Source organism: Amaranthus tricolor, chromosome 16, assembly GCF_026212465.1.
Source record: "Amaranthus tricolor cultivar Red isolate AtriRed21 chromosome 16, ASM2621246v1, whole genome shotgun sequence".
Taxonomy (NCBI): domain Eukaryota; kingdom Viridiplantae; phylum Streptophyta; class Magnoliopsida; order Caryophyllales; family Amaranthaceae; genus Amaranthus; species Amaranthus tricolor.
In genome coordinates this window covers 11,093,965-11,111,979 of record NC_080062.1, presented here as the reverse complement: position 1 = coordinate 11,111,979, position 18,015 = coordinate 11,093,965, and the positions used below count along the sequence as shown (strand labels likewise).

The 18,015-nt window shown below is 34.8% G+C and overlaps 1 non-coding gene across 1 annotated transcript; it reads left to right on the top strand.

Annotated features, from left to right (window-relative positions):
• The first annotated feature begins 17,908 nt into the window (after window positions 1–17,908).
• On the top strand, window positions 17,909–18,015 carry LOC130803353 (small nucleolar RNA R71). Its single transcript, XR_009039901.1, has one exon. It is a non-coding gene; the product is annotated as a small nucleolar RNA R71 (small nucleolar RNA).

Sequence of the window (18,015 nt, the reverse complement as noted above, 5' to 3'; positions counted from 1 at the left end):
AGGTTAAAAACAAAATATAGATAAGGATTTTTTACTAGTGGTACTTCCTTTGGGAAATATAGATACCCTTTTGTGATCTAAGTACCTCTATTCCCAAGAAGTATTTGAGTCTCCCAACATCCTTAATTTCAAACTCTCGAAATAGTTTTCCCTTCAATTGTTCTATCTCCTCTTTATCATCTCCAGTGATAATCATATCATCAACATAAATAATGAGACATGTAATCAGTCGGCCACATTTCTTGAAGAACAAGGTGTGATTAGAGTTGCTTTGTCTGTATTAGAATTTCTTCATTGCTAGAGTAAATCTTCCAAACCATACCCTTGGGGATTGCTTCAAACTATATAGAGCCTTATGTAGTCTACAACCTTCCCCAGTTGAGAAATTTTTTGAGAAACCTGGTGGAGCTTCCATGTAAACCTCTTCTGAGATTTCTCCATGTAGGAAAGCATTTTTGACATCGAACTGATGTAGGGGCCAATCTTTATTTCCTGCAATAGAGAAAAGGACCCTGATTGTACCAAAGTTTGCGATGGGCGAGAATGTTTCCGAATAATCTATCCCATATGTCTGAGTATACCCTTTAGCCACAAGACTTGCCTTGTATCTTTCAATACTCCTATCAGCCTTGTATTTTATGTTGAACACCCATTTCCATCCCACTGGTTTCTTTCCTTTTGGAAGAGTGTTTTTTCCAGGTTTTATTTCGATTAAGAGCTTCAATTTCATCCTCCATAGCTTTCCTCCAATGCTTATTTTTAAGTGTTTCTTCCGTTGTAGTGGGAATGCTTTTTGAGTATACTGCAGTATGGTAAACCTTAGCTACTTGGGACAAACACTTCTCGTTGAGTTTATTCATTGGGTATTTTACCTTTGTGCCTAATATTCAGCATCGTATCGTTTAGGTGGAACACCTCTAGTGTTTCTAGTAGGTAGTTTATATCTCTCCCCCTCAAGGCTATCATCCTGTTCTCGCTCATTATTTCTTTCGACTACAACTGGCTCGATTGTACTTTCTGCTTCTGTGTACTCATATTTATCATGGCGGTTAGTAATCTTAAAAAGTTTAGGCTCATAAACACATACGTCTTATATTGGAAGATTCTTAGACAGGGTACATGACTGACTTTGCTGTACCATGTGATCAATAATCTCAATGGCCTTGCCTACTTGCTCGTTTTAATAAGTCTTCAGGACCGGATATGTTAACCAGCTTAGATTGTGTAGTGTACTCTCCCACTGAGATCTAAGATGGTGGAAGAAAAATTCGGTTTCAACAAAGTCACAATCCATGGTGGTGTATACATGGTTTGTGACCGGAACGAGACATCTGTAGAAATACTAATGGATGATCGAATGCAACAAGAGGGGGGGTGAATTGTTGTGTAGTAGGTTTAAGATTTTTGCCTCTAATTTTTTGCGGAATTATATTAAGTAAAGGACAAAAACTTAAACTTAAAAACGAAAAGAAAAATAATAAAGGAGACAAGGATTTTTACGTGGAAACCTTCTTGGCCTAATAAGAAGGAAAAACCACGACCCCCCGGGATTTCAAAATTCTCACTATGTTAAGGCAATTAGTTACAATTACACAAAACAATGTTTTGCTTCACTTGAAGCTTCTCAATTCTCTAAACGCTTTACTCAAAGCTTCTCTACTTAGGCCCACTTCTCTTCTCTTCTCTTCTCTTCTCTTCTCTCCTTCTCTTTCTCTTCTCTCGATTCTATTCTCTATTCCCTTAGACTTCCCATAAGTCTAATTACAACAAAACACTCAATTACCCTTTACAAGGCCATTCTCTTCTCTAGAGGATAAGAATTAAAATAATTACTTAAGAAAAATATAATAAATTAATTGGCATTGGAAAACTGAAAATATTTTTCTTAAGATGATCTCCCTTTAATGGACACTCTTGAATCCTAAAAGGATTGATTTTTGATTCGAGCAAAGTCCCTTCTATTTATAGAGGGAACAGCCAGCAGTTACCATAAGCATAACGTCCACTATCTCACACATACCTCCACTACCCCCACGTTCTCAAAACAAAAGGTGGTGGAATTATGCGTGTCCGGCTGTTATTTGCTCAAAGAAAAATCAGTTTCCTTATGCTAAAAATAGCATAGGAGTTTAAAACATAAGATCCTAAAAAATAGGAGATCTAAATCTAATTAAGAAAAAGTCTTGGGCTATTTTTAGAAAACCTAAAAATATATTTGCCAATTAACTTACTAATTAATTTAAGCAATTAAATTAATTCTAAACCATTACATCAACTTAAAAACAGAAAATAATTAATTCGCAATTTTTCAGTCGATGCTATTCTTCAGACCTGCATCGTGAGGAACAGCGTACTGTCTCCATCTACAACATTCGTCAGAACTTTAACTCTAGGAACAGCAGACTGTTTTCCAGAGCAATTTCCCAACTTCTTGGATATTTGAGACATGTACATCTTCCACGAATCAAGTCATAGGCTTCATCAACGATTCACATTAAATCGGATATATACCTACAAAACAATCTCTAAAAATATGTTTGTTTATTTAAAAGTAAAGTCATCATCAAAACCTTAAGAGGCCAACAAATTCCCCCTTTTTGATGATGACAAACTTTATAAACAAACTTAAGTAAAATAGAGTAAAACAAAATTCATAGAGCATACTAGAGATTAAAGTAACTCTAATTAACTTAGCAAATCAACTTGTTAGAATATAATTTACCAAGCATTCATAAACAAACAGTTTACTCTAAAATATCAAATATTTTTCAAAAGTTTTCAAAATTTAATTAACTTAAAACTTAAATGAAATAAACTAAGTTAAACGAAAATAAATAAAAACTTAATATAACATAATAATAAAAATAAATAAAAACTAACATAATAAAACTATAATAAACCTAATAATAATAATAAACATAACTTATTAAGTATTTTCACAGAATCAAATATTCATGAGGACTTCATGAGAACTTCAACAAACTTAGCAACACAGATGATCACTAAACTAGCATAAACACAGCAGCACACATATTATTCATAAGAATCAATATAAATCAACAAGATATGTAACTGTGTATTCACTGCTCCAAAGTTTGTGCAGTAATCTTCCCCCTTTTGACATCAATCAAAAAGAATTGGGAGTTATCAAATCTCAGCACAAACCATATAGATTTGTTAGTGATGAAAACAACAAACAACAATAATAAAAGCAAGTGCTCTGAACAATGATTAAACCTGCATCGAGTTAATTGTCACAGACCATGAAAATAAAAAACAAAGAAAAGTAGCAATTGTTCAAAGTTACAACAACCATGTACCCCAGATGGTACAAGGAAAAAAATGAAATTGTTTGTTAAGTAATACAGCCAACAAATCATTAAATTTTTGAGCAGAGGGATCAAGGGTCAGTCTCTTCATCAATGTACTCAGTCTGCACCTCCACTGTGTCCAGCTTGGCACCAAGGCGTTGTTCCATTTGGTTTAGCTGATCCACAATAGAAGCAAGCGAGACACGAGTTTCATCCTGAAATGCAATGAATTGAGACTGTAGATCAAGGAGCTTGGAGAGAATGGAGTCAGAAGATGCTGTAGGAGTAGGGTCAGCACAACCAACACCAGGAGAGGATGGAAATGGTGGTGGTGTGAAGTGAATGGGTGATGGAGGTGGTGATAAGGTTTGAGTTGGTGGTGGAGTGGTTGGCTTGGGAGAAGGAGGGTCATATGAAGTAGGCTCAGGAATGGTTTTTGAAGTAACATCATCAACCTTTACTGCCTTACCCTTTGAAGCAAGCCTCCTACTCTTCCTCTGAGTGGCTTTACCCTTCCTCAGCTTAGCAATCACGACCTCCTCATCACTGGAATCTCCTTCCTTTTCTCCTTGTTCCCCCTCAACTTTAGTCTCCTCTTCCTGTTCCCCCTTGTTTTCTGCTTCATTGGGAACATGCCCTTGTTTTTCTTCTTCTTTTTCTTCTTCTTCCTTTTCTTTTTCTTTCTCTTTTTCAATTCCTTTTTCTTTCTTTATTTTTACTTCTTTTTCAATCTCTTCTTCTACCACTTCTTCTTCTTCTACTTCCTCATCATCAGAACCAACAAAAACTACTTCTTCTAATTCGTTTATTAATACCCCCTCATCAGTTACTTTCAAATGCAAATTTTTCAAACAACGTGCACCAATCTTCATATTTGGTCCCATTGGGAACTCAAGCCCATCCAATGGAACCTCAAATTTTCGAAAAATCCAAGTTAACAGCCCCCCATACCCCACAACATTCTTTTTCTCTATACAGTCGGATAAATGTGATATCATTAAAGATGGAAAATTGATTTTGATTTGATTGTCCATGCAGTAAATCAGAGTTGCATCACGCAGACTCACCTCACTCCTCTTGGAGTTACGGGGCAAGATGAATCTTCGTGCTACATTATAAAGTAATTTATGCAATGGGGACAACACATTGTGACTGATTTTACCCCTTTTCTGTTCAACCCCTAAAAACTTAAAGATTGTTTTTTCATTTATCCCAGAGAAAACTATCTTAGCACCAATACTGTATGTATCAAACCCTACATTCGAAATTTTAAACCATTCTGCCAACAAAGCGCTGTTAAACTCTATTTTAATGTTCCTAACCACACTGGAACACATACCACAGTCATTTGAAAAGTTTGAAATAAACTCTCTCATGATGTTTGGGAAGATGGAATTACAACTATATTCAGTCATTAAAACCTCCCATTCTTGAAATTTCAAAATGTTATGAAGTTGTGGAAAGTAAGTAGAGTCATACCAGAATTTGTCGACCCCAAATCCAACAGACATCTCCTTAGCAACCTCCTCGGCACAGTTAGGGTCAACTTGCTTCAAACGTTTGGCAGTTTGGGATGATGATTCACTTTTTGGTGTGAATGATTTGCGTTTTGGTCGAATGTTGTCAGAGGTTTCTTGTGGTGGTGATGGTAATGGTGCATCTTTTAGCAATGGGGATGGATGAACAATGTTTAAGGGTGTAGGCTGGATGGTTTGGTGGGATGTGGGTGCTTTCTTTCCTGATCTTGATTTTGGAGTTTTCATTTTTGCGTTTTGAAGGATTGAGGAAGAAGGAGGACGGTTCTTGAGTGAGAGATTGAGAGAAGGTTTGGGAAGGTGACGTGAAGCAGGGGTTTTTAAATTATTGAAGTGACGGTTACTCCTCCAAGTCTCATCTCTTTATTGCTTTGCATTACTTGAATGAAGAAGAACCGTTTTCCCAAAAGCTCTCAATTTAAGTTGACCGTAAAAAAAATGTGAAATATGAATAAAATATAAAATAGGAAATAAAGAAATTAATTATGATTTTATGAATTATTATGAAGAAAATAATGAACATATTGCTTTGGTCTGTTTGAATTAACAACATGCAAATGTAAAAACATTCATAGTACAAACTTTATTACGTGTTTACTTGATCCATGCAATAATTGATTTTCAATCAAAATATTGAGATTGATCCTGACTTTTTCATTCTCATGATGCTTCAATGGGAAATATATGCAACTAACTTTAGTGGAGCTTGATCATACCAAGTTCCAATCTCATTTTTTCATATTGTTCCCTAGGAAGTGGTTTGGTCAGAATATCTGCAACTTGTTCATTTGTGTTAACATGCTTCAATACAATATTTTTGTGTTCTACGTTATCCTTTAGAAAATGATGTCTAATGTGTATATGTTTAGTACGTGAATGATGCACTGGATCTTTAGATATACATATGGCACTAGTATTATCACAATAAATAGGAATGCATTCAACTTTAATACCAAAATCTCTAAGTTGCTGTTTTATCCAAAGCATTTGGGAACAGCAGGCTGCTGCTGCTACGTATTCAGCTTCTGCAGTGAATAATGCAACTGTGTTTTGTTTCTTGGAACTCCATGAAACTAAACATGAGCCAAGATATTGTACCATACCTGATGTACTTTTTCTATTAACAAGATCACCTGCATAATCTGCATCACTAAAACCTTTTAAATCATAAACATCACTTTTAGGATAAAATAGGGACAAGTCGTCTGTTCCCTTCAAATATCTCAAAATTCTCTTTACTGCCGTGAGATGTGATTCTTTAGGACTTGATTGAAATCTAGCACATAAACCAACACTAAAAGAAATATCAGGTCTACTTGCAGTTAGATACAATAAAGAACCTATCATGCCTCTATACATTGTTTGATCTACGTTAGTTCCATTTAGGTCTTCATCTAGTCTAACATTGGTAGCCATAGGTGTATGATTGGTTTTAGCATTGTTTAGTCCATATTTCTTAAGAAGTTCTTTGATGTATTTTTGTTGATGAATAAAAATACCATTTTCAGTTTGTTTAATTTGCAAACCAAGAAAGAAATTTAATTCTCCCATCATGCTCATTTCAAATTCTGTACCCATAAGGTTAGCAAATTCTTTACATAACAGATCATTAGTAGCACCAAAAATAATATCATCAACATAAATTTGAACAACCAAAATATTAGAACCTTTATTCTTAAAGAACAAGGTTTTGTCGATTTTTCCTCTTACAAAGTTATTTTGAATCAAAAACTTTGAAAGTCTTTCGTACCATTGCCTAGGAGCTTGCTTTAAGCCATATAAAGCTTTATCAAGCTTATAGACATGATTAGGACAAGAGGTATTCTCAAAACCTGGGGGTTGTTCCACAAAGACTTCTTCATCAAGATAACCATTTAAAAAAGCACATTTCACATCCATTTGATATAATTTAAAATTCATAAATGCAGCAAAAGAAATTAAGATTCGGATAGCCTCTAACCTTGCTACTGGAGCAAAAGTCTCAGTGTAATCAATACCTTCTTGTTGATTATAACCTTTAACCACAAGTCTAGCTTTATTTCTAACAATTATTCCATGCTCATCAAGCTTGTTCCGAAATACCCATTTCAAACCAATAACTTTCTTGTTTTTCGGTTTGGGTTCCAAGTGCCACACTTTATTTCTTTCAAACTCATTTAATTCATCTTGCATGGCAACTATCCAATCGGAATCCTTTAAAGCTTCCTCGTGATTTTTAGGTTCAAGTGATGATAGGAACGCAATGTGTGCACAAAAGTTTCTCATTTGAGATCTAGTTTGTGTTCCTTTATTCAAATCACTTATAATCAAATCAAGAGGATGATAACTTTGATATTTCCAAGGTTTGGGCACAAATTCTCTTGTAGGAACAGTATCATGTTCTGGTTCATCAGCTTGATCAACATTCTGTTCAGCTACTGGATAGTTTTGCTCTTCTGTGGGAACAGCTGGATAGGGAACAGTCTGCTGGTCCTGTTGTGCTGGCAGTTCCTGGATTTGGTCAGTTTCTTCTGCCTCTTCTTGTATCATCTGTTCATCTGCTGTTTCATGATCTTGCACTTTAATTCCATCTTCATCATCATCTTCCAAGTTTGCAAGACCTATTTTAATGTTACTTGTTTCCTGTTCACTTGTTGAAAAGTTAGTTTCATCAAAGATTATGTGAACAGACTCTTCTACACACATTGTTCTCTTATTGTAAATTCTGTAAGCTTTACTTTGTGATGAATAACCGAGAAACACTGCCTCATCACTTCTTTCATCAAATTTTCCTATATTTCGTTTTCCATTCACATGTATAAAACATTTGCTTCCAAACACACGAAAATAGGAGATATTTGGTTTAACACCTTTGAGCAATTCATAAGGTGTCTTTGAAGTGATTGGTCTTATAAGAACACGATTCAATATATAGCATGCAGTATTAACGGCTTCTGCCCAAAAATTCCTAGGTAGACCACTAGCAATCAACATGGTCCTTGCCATTTCTTCTAAGGTCCTATTTTTTCTTTCTACCACACCATTTTGTTGTGGTGTTCTAGGTGCGGAAAAATTGTGATTTATGCCATGTTCATTGCAATAATTCATGAAGTTTGAATTTTCAAACTCTTTTCCATGATCAGACCTAATGTGAACGATTTGATTATTAGTAGATTTTTGCGTTTTATTAGCAAAGGAAACAAACTCATCAAACGCTTCATCTTTGCTTGCTAAAAATAATGTCCAAGTAAATCTACTGTGATCATCAACAACTACAAACACATACTTTTTGCCACTACGGCTTTGTGTTCTCATTGGTCCACATAAATCCATATGAATTAATTCTAATGGTCTAGTGGTAGTCACAACGTTTTTAGATTTAAAGGATGACCTCACTTGTTTCCCTTTAGCACAAGGATCACATACCTCTTCTTTAAGAAATTTTATTGATGGTAATCCTCTAACTAGGTCTTTTGATCTTAATGTGTTTATCAATGAAAAGCTAGCATGACCTAATCGCTTGTGCCAAAGTAGTGGGTCTTCTTCAATAACACTTAAACACGTTAGACTGTTTCTGGGAACAGTGTCCAGGTCCACCACATAGGTGTTCCCTTTTCTGATTCCCTCCAGCACAGGGTCTCCTGTACTGTTCCTAGAAATTATGCATCGTTCAGAAGTAAACTTAACAGAGTTACCTTTGTCGCAAAATTGAGAAATACTTAACAAATTGTGTTTTAAATTCTCGACTAAAAATACATTATCAATGGCATGGGAACTAGACCTTCCAACCTTTCCTTTGGCGATTATCTCACCCTTCATGTTGTCACCGAAGGTTACTGTTCCCCCATCATAGGCTTCAAGTGAGAGAAATTTAGATCTATCACCCGTCATATGCTTGGAACACCCACTGTCGAGATACCATGAGTTGTTCCCCCTCACTTGATCCTGCAAAGCAAATTAGTGGTTAGGTGCAGGAACCCATTCATCCTTGGGTTCCTTGTCGACAATACTTGAATCACATTTCTTAATCCATATTCGTTCGACATAATTTTTATTTGCTTTGACATGATGTTCCCTCTTTATACATTGATGTTTTAGGTGTCCACTTTTACCACAGAAGGAACATATTTTGCTACTAGGGAGATCTACATAGAACTTTTTCTTTTTATCATTCCTCATATAGCCTAGACCTTCTTTACTTTTGGTTTTAGCATTTAGAATCCATTTGGGAATTTCATTGATTTTCCCTTTTCCTCTTAAGTTTATTTTATTTTTCAAATATTCATTTTCAATTTCATAGGATTCTAATTTTGATTTCAACTTTTGAAATTCAGTGCTAACCATGTGAGTAGATATGTTGTTTGCATATTTACTTAATCCTAACAATCTATTTTGATTCATTTCAATATTAAGAAAGATAAATTCCTGTTTCAATTTCTCAATTGTCTCTTTTAAAACAACATTCTGATCTAGCAAATTAAAAAATCTGTTTTGTACATCTACTCTAAATGAATTTAGATAGGATATATGATCCTTGTTTGAGTTGAGGTCTTTCTCGATTTGGACACACTTGGTATTCTGTTTTTCTAATTTTTCATGTGTCTCCAAGAGCAACTTAATCAATTTATTCTTACTGAGTTTAGACAATTGTTTAGGGAGTGAGATAGAAGACATTACCTCTTCCATGCGCTCGTTCATCTTCAACATCTTTCCAGGGAACAGGATACTGCTCTCAGGGTTTCCTGATTAAATGAGGAACAGGGCTCTGATACCAATTGTAGAAATACTAATGGATGATCGAATGCAACAAGAGGGGGGGTGAATTGTTGTGTAGTAGGTTTAAGATTTTTGCCTCTAATTTTTTGCGGAATTATATTAAGTAAAGGACAAAAACTTAAACTTAAAAACGAAAAGAAAAATAATAAAGGAGACAAGGATTTTTACGTGGAAACCTTCTTGGCCTAATAAGAAGGAAAAACCACGACCCCCCGGGATTTCAAAATTCTCACTATGTTAAGGCAATTAGTTACAATTACACAAAACAATGTTTTGCTTCACTTGAAGCTTCTCAATTCTCTAAACGCTTTACTCAAAGCTTCTCTACTTAGGCCCACTTCTCTTCTCTTCTCTTCTCTTCTCTTCTCTCCTTCTCTTTCTCTTCTCTCGATTCTATTCTCTATTCCCTTAGACTTCCCATAAGTCTAATTACAACAAAACACTCAATTACCCTTTACAAGGCCATTCTCTTCTCTAGAGGATAAGAATTAAAATAATTACTTAAGAAAAATATAATAAATTAATTGGCATTGGAAAACTGAAAATATTTTTCTTAAGATGATCTCCCTTTAATGGACACTCTTGAATCCTAAAAGGATTGATTTTTGATTCGAGCAAAGTCCCTTCTATTTATAGAGGGAACAGCCAGCAGTTACCATAAGCATAACGTCCACTATCTCACACATACCTCCACTACCCCCACGTTCTCAAAACAAAAGGTGGTGGAATTATGCGTGTCCGGCTGTTATTTGCTCAAAGAAAAATTAGTTTCCTTATGCTAAAAATAGCATAGGAGTTTAAAACATAAGATCCTAAAAAATAGGAGATCTAAATCTAATTAAGAAAAAGTCTTGGGCTATTTTTAGAAAACCTAAAAATATATTTGCCAATTAACTTACTAATTAATTTAAGCAATTAAATTAATTCTAAACCATTACATCAACTTAAAAACAGAAAATAATTAATTCGCAATTTTTCAGTCGATGCTATTCTTCAGACCTGCATCGTGAGGAACAGCGTACTGTCTCCATCTACAACATTCGTCAGAACTTTAACTCTAGGAACAGCAGACTGTTTTCCAGAGCAATTTCCCAACTTCTTGGATATTTGAGACATGTACATCTTCCACGAATCAAGTCATAGGCTTCATCAACGATTCACATTAAATCGGATATATACCTACAAAACAATCTCTAAAAATATGTTTGTTTATTTAAAAGTAAAGTCATCATCAAAACCTTAAGAGGCCAACAACATCGGTACCGCTTTTGATGAATTCCGTATCCCAAAAAAACACACTTAATAGCACGAGGTTTAAGTTTATGTCTACTTCGTTTCGAAAGATGGACATACACAACACAGCCAAAGACACGAGGTGGTACTGAGTGTGCAGAAGGAACATGAGTATTTTTTGTAGGGAGACGGTTCGAAAGGTAGTTGGCTGTAGTAATTGCTTCTGGCTAATAATGTGAGGAAACACGAGATTTAATCATCATGGCTCGAGTCATGTCAAGTAAAGTCATGTTTTTTCGTTCAGCGATCCCATTTTGTTGAGGGGTATCAGGGTATGTAGTCTGATGAATAAGTCCATGCTGAGAAATAAAGGATTGCATCGAAACATTTGGATTGTGTTTGGAATTGTGTTTGAGCCATTTTATAGAATGAAACAAAAGTATCATACACATCAGATTTTTTTTAAAAAAAATAAATCCAGCGCATTCTAGTGCAATCTTCAATAAAGGTAACATAATATGAGAAGCCATGATTATTACAAATAGGTGAAGGTCTCCAAACATCAAAATTAATAAGAACAAAAGGAGTTTTAGCTCGACTAATATTGGTGGGATAACCATCTCTATGACTCTTAGCCAAAATAAAAGCCTCACAATTAAATTGTATTTTAGAACCAACAACAGAAGGAAAGAGACGATTTAGATAACTGAGGGAGGGATGACCTAGTCGACGATGCCATGTCCAGAGTTGGTGTTTGACCGATCCATGTGCAAGCGATATGCAGCTTTGGTGAGACATCTGATCAACATAGTACAATCCATTTTCCTCAGTACCACTGTAACAGACTGTTCTTTCCTAAATATAGGTTTAATATAATATTATGGTAAGTAATTCTAAAGTGGAAGTCTACTAATAATAAAAAAAACATTATTTTCAAATAAAAAAACAAATAAAACTTAAATCATTAAAATATTACGGTAAGTAATTTTTAAAATATAATATAATATAATAATTTTCTTTTAAATATAGGTTTAAAAAATAGTATACTAATATAAGATTGTGTATGCCAGACAATAAAGACTTGTCTGTATATTTAAAAAAAAAAACAGACCTATAATATTGTCTTTTTTTAACCTATATTTAAAAAATTACTTACCAGAGAATAAAGAAGAGCTATAATATAAGATTGTGTATACCAGACAATACAGACCTATATGTTCATTCTTAGTCTCATTCTAAGTTCACCTAAATTATTATGGTAAGTAATTTTTAAAATATAATATAATTATTAAACCAAGAGTAACAGACTGTTCTTTTCTAAATATAGGTTTAATATAATATTATGGTAAGTAATGCTAAAGTGGAAGTCTACTACTAATAATAAAAAAACAGTGTTTAAAAAAAAACAAATAAAACTTAAATCATTAAAATATAATTTTACATATTACATCCTACTTTAATACACAAATTATATCTCATATATATTTATGTACAGAATAAGTTTCGTTTAAAAATATTACTATTTTAATTAAAATTATTTCAGATTATGCGGTTTTAGGAAATTAAAATGAAGGAATCATATAAATTAATTTACAATGAATTAAATCACCAAAATTTACAGAAAATTTAATTTATATATTATAAACACTTATAAAATTTATGTAAACAAATATATGTAAGAATTTATAACTTAATAATTTCACTATTAATCAATTTCCTTATTTGTAGAATTTTTAGCACAAATTTAGCTTCCTCCCCTTGAATTTCTATAATTAACACTAAAAACTATTATTAGGAATTTTGAGGATTTTTAGGAATTTTTGTAGGAATTTTAGAGATTTCTTTTTTAGGAATTAATTTTGGATTTCTTCCTTTTTTATTTCTTCCGTTCTCCCACGTAGCTTTTGGAGTATATATAAGCTAAAGCTTGTATAATTTATTTATTAGTTTAAATTTTCTTCATGGGTAAGTAATTAGAAGATAAGGCAAAAAAATGAAAATCATGCCACCTAGTCTACTTTTCCGCCAATTCAAAAGATTTCTGTGATATTTTTTTATTTTATTATTATTATTATTAATTATTTTCATAAAATAATATAGGAAATAAAAAGATTAAGTTATTATAGTTAATTTAGCTAGACTTAATAATTAAAATATAATATAATTATTAAACCAAGGGAGGTGGGAAAAAATGAAATTACTAAATATAAAAAGAAAAACTTATATTTTATTCTAAGAGAAATAAATTATATAAAATAAAAAATCAAGTACTTAAGAACGATTGGAATAAAATTCGGAACATCATTAGAAATAATAAAACAAAACGATTATTGAATTTGTCAACATATTTAAGATTAAGAAAAAAAAAGATTTGTTACAACGCTTACCCCTTAACATAGTTTCGTCCCAAAACTTGAACCTTAAAGAACAATTGGGGATAGCGTTCTTTCATATCATCCTCGCTTTCCCAAGTTGCTTCTTCAACATGATGGTTCGACCATAGCACTTTAACTTGAGGTATTCTTTTATTCCTTATTCTTTCACTTGACGATCCAAAATTCTAATTGGTCTTTCTTCATAAGTCAGGTTTTCATCAATATGGAGGGGTTCGTGAATTAACACATGTGATGGGTCATGGATATACTTTCTTAATTGAGAAACATGGAATACATTATGAACTCTAGCTAAACTCGGGGGTAAAGCTAGTTCGTATGCCACTTTTCCTACTCTTTTCAAAATTTCAAAAGGTTCGATAAATTTAGGGCTTAATTTCCCTTTTATCCCAAAGTGTTAGACTTCTTTTGTTGGTGAAATCTTTAGAAACACTTTATCACCTTCATCAAATTGCAAACCTCTACGACGGTTGTCTGCATAACTCTTTTGTCTACTTTGTGCTGCCTTTATTTTCTTTTGCACCACCCTCAAGCTATCAATAGAGTCTTGGATAAGATCTGGTCCTTCAGGCACATTTCGGTCCGTCTGATCCCAACACAACATTACTTGACATTTTCTCCCGTATAAGGCTTCGTTTGGTGCCATCTTGATGCTAGTTTGATAGCTGTTGTTGTATGAAAACTCTATCAAAGACAATTTCTGCTCCCACGAACCACCAAATTCAAGAATACAACATCTCAAAAGATCCTCTAATGTTTGGATGGTTCTTTCGGTTTGGCCATCAGTAGCTGAATGAAATGCGGTACTTAAACATAGTTTAGATCCAAATGCTTCTTGCAACTTTTCCCAAAATCGTGACAAAATTTTGGGTCTCTGTCACACACAATGGTTCTCGGTACTCCATGTAATCTTATAATTTCTCGAACATAAGCGTCAGCCAATTGTTTTACTGACCATGTTTCCTTCATTGGCAGGAATCTTGCAACTTTGGTCAATCTATCAACTATTACCCAAATTATGTCATTTCCTCGTTGCGTTCTTGGTAATCTAACTACAAAATCCATGGATATGGAATCGCATTTCCATTCAGGAATTTCTAGTGGTTGAAGGTCCAGAACTTATCCGCCTTCCAAATTTCACCTTTTGGCAAATCAAACACCGAGATACAATTCAGCTACATCTTTTCTCATACCTTCCCACCAAAATTGTTTTCTTAATTCTTCAATCATCTTATCTCTACCAGGGTGTAAGTGAAACATTCCTTGGTGTTCTTCTTTCAAAGTCTCTTATTTCAGCTATCTATTGTCTCGTATACACAATCTCCCGTTCATTCTTAGTTCACCTTTCTCACCCACTTCGAACGCTTTTGTCTCTTTTCTTTGAACTCGAATGATTAACTCAATTATCTCGGGATCTTCTTGTTGTGCTTCTATAATTCTTTTGAACAAAGTTGGTTGTATAGTCATTGCACCCAAATACTCAACAACTTGATAGTGATTAACAATTTCTTGATCTAACTTCTAGATTTCTCAGTATAGTTCCCAAGTCATTATAGCATTTACAGATATCCTCAGCCTTCTACTCAATGCATCTGCCACTTTGTTTGCTTTTCCAGGATGATAATTTATGTCTAACTTCAAAGTCTTTAATGATTTCTAGCCACCGCCTTTGTCGCATATTCAGCTCCTTCTGATTGAAGACATATTTCAAATTTTTATGATCAGTAGAGATCTTGCATGGTACTCCATAGAGATAATGTCTTCATAACTTCAGGGCAAAAATTACGGCTGCTATTTCAATGTTGTGTACTGGATAATCCAACTTGTGTGGCCTTAACTGCCTTGACGCATAAGCTACTACTTTGCCTTCTTGCATTAGCACACATCTCAAACCTTCCTTCGATGCATCACAATATACCTCAAATGCTTTCCCACAGCCAGGCATGGTCAACACAGGTGCAGTCGTAAGTCTCCTCTTTAGCTCTTCTAGTGACTTACTATGCTTCTCGCCCTATTGAAATCGAACTCCCTTTTTAAGTAACTTAAACAATGGTCGGGCAATTTTAGAAAAATTTTCCACAAACTTCCTATAATAGCCTGCTAAGCCTAAGAAGCTTCTTACTTCAGTAACACTCCTTGGATTCGGCCACTCCATCACTGCCCTAATCTTTTCAGGGTCAACAGAAATTCCATCCTTCGAAACAACGTGCCCTAAGAAAGATTTTTTTTTTTTAACCAAAATTCACATTTACTAAACTTGCCATAAAGTTTCTCCTTTCTCAATTTCTCCAAAACTATCCTTAAGTGCTTCTCATGTTAATCTTCATTCTTTGAATACACCAATATATCATCAATAAACACAACTACAAACTTATCCAGGTAAGAAGTATCTTTGCATGAGATCCATGAATGCTGCTGGAGCATTCGTTAGACCAAATGGCATTACTAGAAACTCATAGTGCCCGTATCTGGTTCTGAATGCAGTATTAGGCATATCTTCTTCAGCAATCCTTAATTGATGATAACCAGACCTCAAATCTATCTTCGAAAAGACCCTTGCTCCCCCCAACTGATAAAAAAGGTCGTCTATTCTTGGCAATGGATAACGATTCTTGATGGTAATCTTATTGATCTCCCTATAATCAATGCATAGCTTCATACTCGCATCTTTATTTCTGACAAAGAGAACCGGAGCTCCCCATGGTGAAACACTAGGTCGAATGAAACTCTTTTCCAGCAATTCATCTAGCTGCTTCTTCAGCTTAACCAATTCAATTGGAGCAAAACAGTAAGGAGTTTTAGAAATAGGGGTGGTATCAAGAATAAGGTCAATATGGAAGTCTACTTCTCTTTTTGGAGGTATACCGGGTAATTCTTCAGGAAACACATCAAAATATTCTTGAACGATCGTGGTTTCTTGCCAACTAGGTATTACACAAATTGTCTCTAGCTGAGATTTTGAGTTTTTCCGAATACATTTCATTTTCCCTCGGGAGTTTCTATTCTAACAACCTTTCCCTTACACAAAATCTCCGCTGAATATGTCTCTAACCAATCCATGCCCAAAATGATATCAAATGTTTGCAAATCAAATTGAATTAAGTCAGCTGGTAAAAGATTCCCACAAATCTCCAATGGAAAATCATAAAAGATATGATCACACAGGAAAGGTGTACTATCAGGTAAATGGATACACAATTGGGATTTTTGAGGTTTCAAATAAATAGAAAATATGTGGAGAAAAGCACTAGAAATAAAAGACCTATCCGCTCCACAATCAAACAAAACATTTGTTGTTAAATTACCAACAGAAAATTTTCCAGAAATTACTTTACCTTCAATTTCAAACTCCTGGTGTAAGCCATCATAATGATCTCCAATTGTATGCAGGCCTACTGATGCTCTAGTCTCATTCCTCTGATTGCCAAATGCTCTTTTACCTGCAGCTTCCGATGTTGTTTTGCTTCGATTGAACGTTTCCCTACAGTTATTAGCCAGATGTTCCTCCTTGTGACACTTGTAACATACAATCTTCCCATTACAGTTTCGGCCTCGATGATCTTTTCCACATAACCTACATTTTCACTGTGTCGGCCTTGCTATAGTGTAAAACGGCTTCTTCCCCTCATTCTTGGCCTTCTTTTATCCACCGCCACCACTAGTTTCATTATTTCTTTTATTAAACCCGTCTTCTTTTTCCAAAATACGTTCGTATTCCAAGGCTTGATTGTACAAATCATCAAAATCTTGATATCTAGGAGTGCCTGTTGTGTTTATGGTCTCCTTTCTCTTCTTTAGGGCAGGTGTTGGTTGTTCCTCCTTTTTCCCTTCATCAGGTGCTTCTTCCTCTATTACCACCTCTTCTTCTTCATTCTCAACAACAACCATGGGTGTAGGATTATAGGCGGTGCCGCTTCTTAGTGTGACTGCATTTACATATCCGGAGGGGATTTTCTCGGTGTTGCTTGGCAGCTGTCCACTGGGTTTGGAGAGGTTGCTCAATTGCTGCGCCATCTGATTATCTATGATTTTGTTGTGTGCTTAAATCTGCTGGATGGCATAAGAAGTATCAGCATTAATCTTGGACTGAGTGGCGATGAAGTTCTCCATCATGGACTCCAAATTTGATTTTTGTGGTGAGTTTTGTGGTGGAGGTTTTTAAAACCCTGGGGGTTGTTGGTTATATGTTGGTAGAGGTTGGTGATATGATGGTGGATTTAATGATGCATTGGGATTTTTATATGAAAAGTTGGGATGATGCCTCCAACCTTCATTAGAAATGTTGGAGCATGGATTGAACGGCGGCTTCCCTTGGTTGTACACTACATTAACTTATTGGCTTGATGATGATTCTGCTGCTGCACACTCTGATGGGGAATAACCTTGGATTCCACACACTTCACAAGCCTTTAGTGTGTTCCCTACACTCAACTGGTCCATCTTCCTTGACAATGCATGGACAGAATTTTGAATAGCAAGTAATGTATCCATTTCATATTTTCCACCTTTCTTGGCATTCCTTTTATCTCTCCAATGGAAGTTCGAGGACATTTCCTCCATTATCTGCTTGGCTACCTCGGGGGTTTTGGCTATCAATGTTCCTCTAGCTGCAACATCTTTTGAAATTTGTTTCTCGTCCCTAAGACCATTGTAAAAATTCTGAATTAAGAGCAAGTTTGGGATTCCATGGTGCGGGCACTTCCTTTTTATACCTTTATATCTTTCCTAAGCCTCGTATAATGCTTCACCATTATCTTGACGGAATGAGGTGATATCATTACGTAGTTT